Genomic DNA, 13,356 nt, shown 5'->3' with positions numbered 1-13,356 from the left:
TAGTATGGTTTCTTTTCTTTTGGGTAAATACCCAACAGTGGTATTGCTGGATCAAATGGTAGGTGTGTTCCCATTCTTCTGAGGATTCTCCATACTGTTTTCCAAAGAGGTTGCACTAATTTGCAATCCCACCAACAATGTCTTAGAGTTCCCACTTCTCCACATCCTCGCCAGCATCTGTTGTTGTTTGTGTTTTGAATGATTGCCATTCTAGTTGGAGTTAGGTGAAATCTCAGGGTAGTTTTGATTTGCATCTCTCTGATTGCCAGTGATGTTGAGCATTTTTTCATGCATTTATTGGCCATGGACATGGAAGATCTTTCCATCTTCTAAGATCTTCTTCGATTTCTTTTTTCAGTGTTTTATAATTTTCTTTGTAGAGATCTTTTACCTCCTTGGTCAAATTTATTCCTAGGTATTTTATTTTTTTGTGGAAGATCCTGAGTGGAAGTGTTTTCTGAATTTCTTTTTCAGTGGATTTATGGTTGGTGTACAGGAAAGCTTCTGATTTTTTAAGATTGATTTTGTATCCAGATACTTTGCTGAATTTGTTGATCAGTTCTATAAGCCTTTTGGTTGAGTTTGTTGGGTTTTCTAAATATAGTATCATGTCATCAGCAAATAGTGAAAGCTTAAGTTCTTCTTTTCCTATTTGTACTCCTTTGATTTCCTTTTCTTGCCTTATTGCTCTGGCTAGAGTCTCTAGTACTATATTGAAGAGAAGTGGTGATAGTGGACATCCTTGTCTCGTTCCAGTTTTTAGGGGGAATTCTTGAAGTTTTTCCCCATTTAATATGATGCTGGCAGTGGGCTTGTTGTAGATTGCCTTAATAATGTTGAGATATGTTCCTTCTATTCCAATTCTCTGCAGTGTTTTTATCATAAATGGATGTTGAATTTTATCAAATGCTTTTTCAGCATCTATTGAGATGATCATGTGGTTTTTGTCTTTGATTCTGTTTATATGATGAATTACATGGATTGATTTTCGTATATTAAACCAGCCTTGCATCCCTGGGATGAACCCTACCTGGTCGTGATGAATGATTTTCTTGATGTGGTTTTGAATACGTGTTGCTAGTATTTTGTTTAATAGTTTTGCATCCAAGTTCATCAGAGATATAGGTCTGTAGTTTTCCTTCCTTGAACTGTCTTTATTCGGTTTGGGTATTAGTGTGATGTTGGATTCATAGAATGTATTTGGGAGAGTCCCGGTTTTTTCTATTTCCTGAAATAGTTTGAGTAGTATTGGGATTAGCTCTTCTGTAAAGGTTTTATAGAATTCACTTGGAAAACCATCTGGTCCTGGGCTTTTCTTTGATGGTAAGCTCTTTATTGCGGTTTCAATCTCTTTGATTGTTATTGGTTGGTTTAAGTGTTCTATATCTTCTTGACTCAGTTTAGGAAGGTTGTATTTATCTAGGAAGTTGTCGATTTCCTCCAGATTTTCCATTTTGTTGGAGTATAGTTTTTCAAAGTAGTTTCTGATAATCCTATGGATTTCTATACTGTCAGTAGTAATGTCTCCTTTTTCATCCCTTATCCTCATAATTTGGGTTGATTCTCTATTTTTTTAGTTAGGTTGGCCAGTGGTTTATCAATCTTGTTAATCTTTTCAAGAAACCAGCTTTTGGTTTTGTTGATTTTCTGTATTGTTTTTTTATTCTCTATTTCGTTAATTTCTGCTCTAATTTTAATAATTTCCCATCTTCTCCTGGCTTTGGGGTTCAATTGTTCCTGCTTTTCAAGGGCTTTGAGGTGTGTCGTAAGGCTATTTATTTGAAGATTTTCTGTTTTTCTTATGTGAGCACTCAGTGCTATAAATTTTCCTCTTAATACTGCCTTCAAAGTGTCCAAGAGGTTTTGATATGTTGTTTCTTTATTTTCATTTGTTTCTAGAAATTTCTTGATTTCACCTCTTACATCTTCTATGACCCATTCTTCATTCAGAAGTGTGGTGTTCAGCCTCCACATGTTTATGTTGTTTCTTTGGGTCTTCTTATAGTTGATTTCTAGTTTCATTCGATTATGGTCTGAAATGACACAGGGAAGTATGTAACATTTTTTAAATTTGCTAGTGCTCATTTTGTGTCCCAGGATGTGATCTATTTTGGAGAAGGTTCCGTGAGCAGCTGAGAAAAATGTGAACTCTGCTGTAGTTGGGTGAAATATTCTATATGTGTCCAACAGGTCCATTTGGTTAATGGTGTTCTTTAGTTCTGAGACATCTTTACTGACCCTTTGTCTGGAAGATCGGTCTAGTATTGTGAGAGGTGTGTTGAGGTCTCCCAGTATTATTGTGTTGGGATTTATGTGCGACTTCATGTCACAAAGAGTTTGATTTATGAAAGTAGCTGCCCCTATGTTTGGGGCATAGATGTTGATTATTATTATTTCCTCTTGCTGGACTATTCCTTTTACCAGTAAAATATGACCTTCTTTTTCTCTTCTAATAAGTTTGGGTTTGAAGTCTAACTTGTCTGATATCATAGTTGCTACTCCTGCTTGTCTTCGAGTACCATTAGCATGGATAACCTTGCTCCAGCCCTTTACCTTGAGTTTGTTCCTATCTTTACTTGTAAGGTGTGTTTCTTGTAAGCAACAGATGGATGGATTCTGGCTTTTAATCCATTTTGCCACTTTATGTCTTTTTATTGGGGAGTTGAGGCCGTTTACATTCAGTGTGATTATAGAGAGATAATTTTTAATTCCCAACATGTTAAGATCTTACTTCTGTTTGAGATACTGTTTATTCTTCTTTGCTTAGTTGTCTGCTGGATGGGAATTCTTGTTTCTTTGGTTCTGGCGTGTATTACCCATTTCCTCTTTGCAGTTAATCTCCTTGAGTACTTTCTCTAGCGCTGGTTTTGAAGACATAAATTCCTTCAGTTGCTGTTTGTCATGGAAGCTTCTTATTTCCCCATCTAATTTGATGGATATTTTTGCTGGGTAGGAAATTTTTGGCTGGAAGTTGTTTTCTTTCAGAGTTTGGAATATGTTACTCCATGCCCTTCTGGCTTTCATAACTTGGTTTGGGAAGTCTGGAGTGATTCTAACTGGTTTGCCTCTGTATGTCATGTGGCCTTTTGTTTTTGTTGCCTTTAAGAGTCTCTCCTTGGCTTCCACATTAGTCATTTTGACAATTATGTGGCGTGGGGATCCTCTTCTTTGATCCTGTCTAAAGGGAGTTCTATAAGTTTCCTGGACCTGTGTATCAACCTCTTGCTCTATGTTTGGAAAATTTTCTGCTATTACTTCCTTGAAGAGATTGTTGATCCCTTTGGTTTCACCTTCTTTTCCCTCCTCTATTCCAATTATTCTTAGGTTAGCTCTCTTGAAATGGGCCCATATTTCTTCAATGTCAGATTCCTGCTGTCGGGTTTTTTTTTCTAAATTAGAAACTATGCGTTCATTTTTGGAATGGTCATCTTCAAGAAGCGAGATTCTATTCTCCATGTGGTCTAATCTGTTGTTTATACTTTGAATTGAAGCCTTCACTTCATTAATTGCATCCTTTATCTCTTTTTGACTCTCTCTAAATTCTTTTCGAAAGTCCTCTATTATTTCTAAAGTTATTTTCCTAATTTGATCTTCTAGAGATCTTTGGATTTCTGTGTTATCAGATTCTGATGTTGTGGGGTTGTTGGCATTCACTGCTCCATTGTTATTTCTCTTTCCCATGATTTTGGAAGTTTGTGCCTTCTCTGGGTTCTTCCCTGAGTCACTACGAGTTCACTTAAGATGCTCTGGATCTCGAGTCTGTGGTATCTCAGTCACCACTACTCCTTTACTGGGTTGTATCACAAAGTCTCAGACCCAGGAAGTCAATTGAGGCTGCTTAGACCGTGGGGGGTGCCAAGTTGGATGTTCTCTAGTGGGGAGTTGTGACTATGGTATATCTCTGCCACTGCCACTCCCCCACTGGGCTGCACTGCTAAAATCTCCGACCCAGGGAGACTATCTGCGCAAGTCCCTGGGAGTGCAGTACTGGGATTTCTCCCCTTGGGGCCGCAATTTGACTCATGTTTGTTGAGTGCGCTGATGGAGCTGTAGTGAACTCGGTGAATTCGCTGCTGCCGCCACTGGCAATATGGCACCACTGCCACGCCCTCGGCCGTAATGTGGCCTATTTCTTCTCTGGTTTTGAGCTCCGCTGAGTCCCTGCCAGGTGTGCTGTGCCCGGCCCTTGGGAGCTTTAGACGCTCCTTGCACCGGAGAAACTGCTGACTGCCGCCCGGCTGTTCAGCAGCGGCTTACCTTGGCTCGCTGTCCACCCCTCCTCTCGGGCGTCTGGTGGCTGGTTGTGTGGGTTGGTCTAGGGCCATCTGGTGAATTCGCCGCTGCCGCCAGCAGTAAGACGCTGCTTCTGCATCCTAGGCCGCGAGGCCAGAGTACCTCCTCTCTGGATTTGAGCTCTGTTTTAAGTCTCCCTCCTCTCTGGAGCCTGGTGCTGCTAGGGGAGATGTAAGCCGCGTCGCTCTGACCGCTCTGCGCTGTGGCTCAGGCTGCTCCGCACCACGGGTCTGGCCGCTCTGGCCTCTCTGGCTGCTCTGCACCACGGATCCGCCTGCTCCGCACTGCGGGTCTGGCCACTCCGGCCGCTCCGGCGGTTCCGCGAAGCGGCTCTGGCTGCTCCAGCTGTTCTGGCCACTCCTCACCGGCTGCTCTGGCCGCTCCTCTCTGGCTGGTCTGGCCGCTCCGCTCGGCTGCTCCGGCCGCCCCGCTTGGTGCCGCGGCTCTGATTTCTCTGCGCTGCGGCTCTGGCCGCTCTGGCTCCTCCGGCCGCTCCGCGCCACGGCGGGCGCGGCCCTTCGGGCTGGTTTTTTTCTGGTGTCTTGTTTTTCCAGCCCTTTTTCTCTGTCCCTTGTATTTACCGTTTTTATTTCTTTGCTGGTGGTGTTTTCTGGCTCTGAAAGGTGCTGGTTTTGGGGTAATAGAGTTCGATTGTTAGCGGGACTTGTAAGTGCCGCTTTCCTCGGTCGCCATCTTACCGGAAGTCCACCTTAATCCTAACCCTAACCCCGATACCCTAAGCCTAACCCTAACACTAACTTATATCCCTAACCCTAACCCTAACCCTAATGCCTATCCCCTAACACTAACCCTAAGCATAAATCCTAACCTGACCCTAACCACATACCTTAACTCTAACCCTAACTCTAACCTTAACCCTAACCCTAACCCCGATCCCCTAACCATAACCCTAAACCTAACATCAAATCTAATCCTAACCCTAACCCTAACACCGATCCCCTAACCCTAACCCTAACCTTACCTTCTAACCCTACCCCTAACCCTAATAACCCTAACCCCTATCTCCTAACCCTAACCCCGGTCCGCTATCCATAACCCTAACCCTAACCCTTAACACTAACCCTAACCCTAACCCCCATTGCCTAACCCTAACCCTAACTTCTAACCCAAACCCTAACCCTAAACCTAAACTTGGTCCCCTAACCCTATCTCCTAACCCTAACCCTAACCCCAAATCTAACCCTAACCCCAACCCTAACACCTAACCCTCACTCTAACCCTAACCCCAACCCTAACCCCTAACCCTCACTCTAACCCTAACCCCTAACTCTAACCCTAACCCAAAATCTAACCCTAACCCCAACCCTAACCCCTAAACCTAACCCTAAACCTAACCCCTAACCCTAACCCTAACCCTAAATCTAACCCTAACCCTAACCCTAACCCTAACCCTATCCCCTAACCCTAACCCTAACCCCTAAACCTAACCCTAACCCTAACTCTAATCTAACGCTAACCCTAACCCCGATCCCCCTAACCCTAACCCCTAACCCTAACTTCTAACCCTAACCCCTAACCCTACCCCTAACCCTAAACCTTTTACAATATAGTGAAAATAAACACAAACACACATATGTAAGACACTATTCCGAGCTTTTAAACATACTTGAATCCTCTTGCAGTACCCTGAAATTGAACATATATATGAAATTTCACTTATGTATGATACAGAAATCACTTTTCCTAGCTTTTAGACCTAGCTGAAATGAGAGCATAGAAGAAAGTAAACTAAGTGTCATATTCCTTCTAACGCGAACTGTAATCCTAATTCTAATCGTATGCGAAACTCTTACAATATGTAAATCACTCTTCCGAGCTTTTAACATAGCTAATACAAATGCAATTAAGAAACTAAACTAAATTCTATATTCGTCCTACCTGTAATCCTAATTCTAAATGTATGCAAAACTCTTACAATGCACTGAAAGTGAACGTAATGATTTTTCCGAGCTTCTAGACATAGATGTAACGAACACATAGAAAAAATGAAACTAAATGCTATATTCGTCCTAATGCTAACTGAAATCCTAATTCTAAACGTATGTGAACCTCTTACAATACACTGAAATTGACCATAATTGCACATATATATGATATGTAAAACAGTTTTCTGAGCTTTGAAACATCTAAAAAAACGGATATAAGAAACCAAACGAAATGATGTTATATTCATATTTGTCCTAATGCTAACTGTCATACTAATTCTAAATGTATACGAAACTTTTACCATACAATGAAATGGACCATAATTGCACATATGTATGATACGTAAAACACTTTTCCGAGCTTTTAGACATAGCTGAAACGAACGCATATAGGATACTAAATCAAATGTCGTATTCATTCTAACGCAAACTGTAATAGGAATTCACAAAGTATGTGAAACTCTTACAACACACTGAAATTGAACACAAACGCACCTATGTATGGTATGTAAAACACTTTTCCGAGCTTTTAAACATAGTTGAATCCTCTTACAGTACACTGAAATTGAACATAATTGCACATATGCATGATACATAAATCACTTTTCCGAGCTTTTAGACATAGCTGAAACGAACGCATATAAGAAACAAAACGAAATGTCGCATTCTTTCTAACGCGAACTGTAATCCTAATCCTAAACGTATGCGAAACTTTTACAATACAATGAAATGGACCGTAATTGCAATATGTATGATACGTAAAACACTTTTCCGTACTTTTAGACATAGCTGAAACGAACGCATAACAGAAACTGAACTAAATGTCGTATTCCTACAAACGCGAAATGTAATCCTAATTCTAAACGTATGTGAAACTTTTACAATACTATGAAATTGAACAAATGTATGCACATATAATTAATTATATATAATTATTGCACATATGTATGATAAGTAAAACACTTTTCTGAGCTTTAGACATTGCAGAAACAAAAACATATAAGAAACCAAACTAAATTTCGTATTCCTTCTAACGCGAACTGTAATCCTAACCCTAACCCTAACCCTATCTCTAACCCCTAACGCTAACCCTAACCCCTAATCCTAACCCTAACCCCTATCCCCTAACTGTAAAACTAATCCTAACCCCGATACCCTAACCCTAAACCTAATATAACTGCTAACCCTAACCCTAACCCTAACCACGACTCCTTAACCCTAAAACTAACCCCAACCCCATTCCCCTAACTCTAACCCAACACCTATCCCCGATTCCCAAACCCTAACCCTAACATCTAACCCTAACTCTATCCCTAACTCCTATCCTCTAACCCTAACCCTAATCCTTCACCTTAAACCTAACCCTAACCCCTATCCCCTAACCCTAACCCTAACACTAACTTATATCCCTAACGCTAACCCTAATCCTAACCCCTATTTCTTACCCTAACCCTAACTGTAAACCCTAACCCTTACCCTAACCCCTATCCCTAACCCTAAAATTAACCCTAAACCTAAACCCAAACCCCTAACCCTAACCCTAACCCTAATGCCGAGCCCCTAACCCTAACCCTAACCCTACCCTAACCCTAACCCTAACCCTATCCCCTAACCCTAACCCAAACTACTAACCCTAACCCTAACACTTAACCCTAACACTAACTCTATCCTCGATCCCCTAACCCTAACTTTAACATAAAATCTAAGCCTATCCCTAACCCCTAACCCTAATCCTAACCCTTAACCCTAACCTAACCCTGATCCTCTAACGCTAACCCTAACCCTAACATCTAACCCTAACCCTAACCCTAACCCCTAACCCTAACCCTAACCCTAATCCTAAATTCTAACCCTAACCCTATCCCCTAACCCTACTTCTAACCCTAACCCCTAACCCTAACCCTAACCCCTAACTCTAACCCTAACCCTAACATCTAACGCTAACTCTATCCCTAACCCCTATCCCCTAACCCTAACCCTAACCCTTAACCTTAACCCTAACTCTAACCCCGATCCCCTAACCCTAACCCTAACACTAATTTATATCCCTAACCCTAACCCTAACCACTATCCCCTAACCCTAACCCTAACCGTAAACCCTAACCCTGACACTAAGCCCTAAACCTAAGCCTAACCCTAACCCTAACTCTAACCTTAACCCTAACCCTAACCCCGAACCTCTAACCCTAAACCTAACCCCTAACCTAATCATAACCATAACCTTGGTCCCCTACCCTAACCCTAACCCTTAACCCTAACCATAACCATAACTTCTAACCCTAAACCTAACACCTAACCCTAACCTTAACCCAAACCCCTAACTCTAACCCTAACCCTAACCCTAACCCTGATCCCCCTAACCCTAACCCTAACCCTACCTTCTAACCCTAACCCCTAACCCTACCCCTAACCCTAACCCTTTTACAATACAGTGAAAACGAACACAAATGCACATATGTAAGACACTATTCCGAGATTTTAAACATATTTGAATCCTCTTACAGTCCACTGAAATTGAACATATATATGAAATTTCACTTATGTATGATACAGAAATCACTTTTCCTAGCTTTTAGACCTAGCTGAAACAAAAGCATATAAGAAAGTAAACTAAGTATCGTATTCCTTCTAACGCGAACTGTAATCCTAATTCTAATTGTATGTGAAACTCTTACAATTTGCAAATCACTCTTTCGAGCTTTTAACATAGCTAATACAAATGCAAGTAAAAAACTAAACTAAATTCTATATTCGTCCTACCTGGAATCCTAATTCTAAACATATGCGAAACTCTTACAATACACTGAGAGTGAACATAATGACTTTTTCGAGCTTTTAGACATTGATGTAACGCATAGAAGAAATGAAACTAAATGCTATATTCGTCCTAATGCTAACTGAAATCCTAATTCTAAACGTATGTGAACCTCTTACAATACACTGAAATCGACCATAATTGCACATATATATGATATGTAAAACAGTTTTCTGAGCTTTTAAACATCTAAAAGAACGCATATAAGAAACCAAACGAAATGATTTTATATTCGTCCCAATGCTAACTGTATGGGATATTTGTCCTAATGCTGTCATCCTAATTCTAAACGTATGCGAAACTCTTAAAATACGCTGATATTGAACATAATTGCACATATATATGATGCGTAAAACACTTTTCCGAGCTTTTTGACATAGCTGAAATGAACGCATATAGGATACTAAATTAAATGTCGTATCCATTCTAACGCAAACTGTAATACGAATTCTCAACGTATGCGAAACTCTTACAACACACTGAAATTGAACACAAATGCACCTATGTATGATATGTAAGACACTTTTCCGAGCTTTTAAACATAGGTGAACCCTCTTACAGTACACTGAAATTGAACATAATTGCACATATATATGATACATAAAACTCTTTTCCGAGCTTTTAGACATAGCTGATACGAACGCATATAAGAATCTAAACTAAATGTCGTATTCCTACTTACACGAACTGTAATCCTAATTCTAAACGTATGTGAAACTTTTACAATACTATGAAATTGAACAAATGTATGCACATATAATTAATTATATATAATTATTGCACATATATATGATACGTAAAACACGTTTCTGAGCTTTCAGACATAGCGGAAATGAACACTTATAAGAAACAAAACTAAATATCGTAATCCTAACGTGCATGCCACTGCGCATGCGCGGAATGCAGACTCCTAGAGAAAGTGGGTTCTTTAAAAGGAGGGAGCCTGGAGAGGGCTGGGGGGCTCCATGGTGTTGTCCCAGCGCAACACAGACCTCCCAAGCTGGGCAGTGTCTCAGAACTGGGCACAGGAGGGGAGGGAGGCCCAGGGGATGAGGACCAAAGGGGATTTCCCGTGTGGAAGCAGGCCAGGGACCAGAGCAGAGACCAAAAGTTTGTTGCCCAGGAGTGCAGCGCGGGTCCCTGAAACGCATAAGCAACCCAGATGTAGCCCCAGGCGTGTCCTCCTACCTTCGCCTTGGGGGACAGGCATCTGTGGTTCTGAGTAAAGGGCCTAATATCCACTTGGGGCTTTATGTTTATTATTGTCTGTCATTTCATTTCATTTTCGTTTCTGTCTTGCTGGCTCTGGGTTGAGCCCAGGGTCTGATGTACCTCTGGACTATACTGCCATGATGGGGTGTGTCTATACAGCGCCTAAGGAGATTCGGCCTCAGCGGCCTACGGCCTAAGACAAAACTTTAAGTAAAGTGATTCAGCAAAAAAGGGCAAAGATGGCACCTGGAGGAAGCTAGGAAGGCGTGGTTTTCCCATTCATTATGGGTCGGGAGAGTGAGCGGTTTTTCCCTTTCTACCTTTAAAGGAGCTTTCCGCACATATGAATGTGCCGAGCATACACCCCCCTCTGGTCCCGAAGCCCCTAAAAATCTCCCAATCCCTCCGATCACTTTGAGGACGCCAAGGACTCCCCACAGTCCCTTTCCCTGACAAATTCCTTCTTCATACCCTCTGCTCCGCCGCTCTATGCTGACGTAGGGAGAGCTGGAGGAACTGTGGGCCTCTTTCCCGTCAACGTCAACCCGGGAAGAAACCATCCAGCCGCCTGGTACCCCTGGGAACCGCAGGAACTCAAAGAGCTCCGAAAGGCGGTGGCGGAGGATAGTCCCAATTCCCCCTGGGCAGATACCCTAGTGGAAGGGCTGGCCCATCAGGCTTTAGTCCCCTGGGACTGGAGAGAGCTAACCAAGGCAGTTCTCCCTGGGCCACTCTTTATGAAATGGATGGCCTATTACCAGGAGGAATGCCGAATCTTGGGGGAAAGAAATCAAAATGCCGCTCCCACCATCCCTTTAACCTATGGCATGCTTACAGGGACGGCCGAGCCGCACACCACTGGCCTACAACAGGCAGCCTTGCCCCCCCATACCAGGATCAGGTTAGGGTGGCTGCACTGGCAGCATGGAGAAAATTAGACAATGGGCCCACTGAGGCCCCTATTGCGGAAATCACTCAAAAGCCCGGTGAGGATCTACCTACATTTATAGAGAGAGTATATAACAGCCTTAAGAGGAAGTTTCTGGCTGGTCCATTAAGAGACAAATTTGTCAAAATGCTTGTGTGGGACAGGATGACAGCCGACCATAAGCTGGCCTGTGCAGGGTTGAAGGGGCATACTTTAGAGAGATGGATCGTGGCCTCTCGGGACGTTGGCTCTATGAGCCATCAACTCCAAACTATGACAGTTGCGGTTAAGGAAGGGCAATGGGAGGGCATACAGACTCTGATACAGGCAATAAGGGTTGCCCCCTCTACGTGTTTCAAATGCTGAAGGGAGGGCCATTTCCGCCGAGAGTGCCTGTCCCAGGCTACGCCTCCTATGGGAGCAGGGAAGAAAGGGGAAACTCCCCGGAGGCCCTGCCCCAAATGCCGTAAGGGCTTTCATTGGGCCCGGGACTGCTGGTCCAAATTTAACTTAAAAGGAGGAGCTTTTAACCTCCCAAGGGGGCTTCCCCCAGTCCCGGTAAAAAATGGGTTAAGACCCAAGATGGTCCTCACAATTGGAGATAAAAATTCTAAATATTTAATTGATACTAGAGCCGATCAAAAGCAAATCAGGTTCAGATCCCCAAATCCGAAGTGGCAGAGATGGTCGCCGCGAGGCATCCAGTGCGGTAATGCTACTGATCCTGGAGAAGCCGGCGGGAGCCCCAGGGAGAGTTCTCTTTTCTTTGTAAAGAGCAGGGCGCCCTGGAATGGGTTCGCCCCAAGAGAGGGGCCTGTGCCTTGGAAAGCATCGCGGTTCCGGTGGCGTCCAGTGAGCTCTCGCTGGCCCTTGAAAATCAGGGGGAAAGGGTGTAAATTTCACACTGGGCTGCAGCAGGTCTCCAAGGTAAACAGCCTCTGGCATGCTGGAACAACAGCAGTCGCACATGGGACAGTAGGTCCTAAGGAGATGGGCGAGTGACATTCAAAAGGGACGGGCGTTCAGAAGGGATAGGCGATGTCTTGCACAAAAGTTCAAGCCCTATTTGTAAAAGAGGCCATAGATTTTCATAGATTAACCCATGTAAATTGGAGGGGATTAAAACACAAATATCCTCAAATCCCTAATAAGGATTTAAAAAGAATTGTTCGCACTTGTAAATCATGTCAACCCATCTTGCAACTACCCGCCCCTTCAATCGTCCGGAGTTATTATGAGAGGCCTACACCCCAATGGATTATGCAAGTGGATGTAACTCATTTTCAACCATTTGGAAAACTTAAATATATTTTTGTTTCCATAGATACCTATCTCAGGGCTGATTGGGCCTCAGCTCATTCGGGTAAAAAGACAAAACATGCTATAAGTTATTTTCTTTATTGTTTTGATTCCTGAACAAATCAAAACTGATAATGGCCCTTGTTTTATTAGTCAACATTCCGTCTCCTTCCTACAATTATGGAAAATTATTCACACTATGGGCATTTCATATAACCCAAAAGGACAAGCTTTAATAAAAAAATATAATCATATCCTAAAGGTTCAATTACAAAAACAAAAGGGGGAGTTACTACCCCCACATAATCAATTAATAAATGCATTATTAACCCTAAATATTTTAAATTTTTCAAAAGACTTCAACCTGTCCCCTTTTCATAGGCATTGAACCACAGAGATTCCCTTTTCCTCCATCAAAGTAAAATGGAGACATCCCCTAATGGGAATGTGGAGGGGCCCAGATCCCCTCATAACTGCAGGAAGAGGCTTTGGGTGTGTCTTCCCCTATGATGATAAAAGACCACTTTGGGTCCCAGCAAGAGATATCAAACACCTGCCTACAATAACTGGTAATTATGATTCCAGGGAAGAGGAAATCCCTGAAATTAGTCCTTTGTTTTTTATTTTAAAAGAAGATAGTCATGAAAACCCTAATGTTCGTCATCCTGTCCCTGCAAATATGGTATAGTATGCCAGGCTTTGGAGACGCAGGTAAGGCAAGGGATATATTAAATGCAGGCCTTTGCACCCTTGTCTCCCTGCTCTCCGATATAAATATTATCCTTGAGAAATCAATGCCCATCCCCCCTTTTTGATTGGGGAGGGCAAAAAAGGAGAGCAGTACAAGCCATTCTGCTCTTAAT

The sequence above is a fragment of the Muscardinus avellanarius genome (genome assembly GCF_963383645.1).
Source record: "Muscardinus avellanarius genome assembly, chromosome: 10".
In the NCBI taxonomy this organism is placed as follows: Eukaryota; Metazoa; Chordata; class Mammalia; order Rodentia; family Gliridae; genus Muscardinus; species Muscardinus avellanarius.
This window is presented reverse-complemented; position numbering follows the sequence as displayed.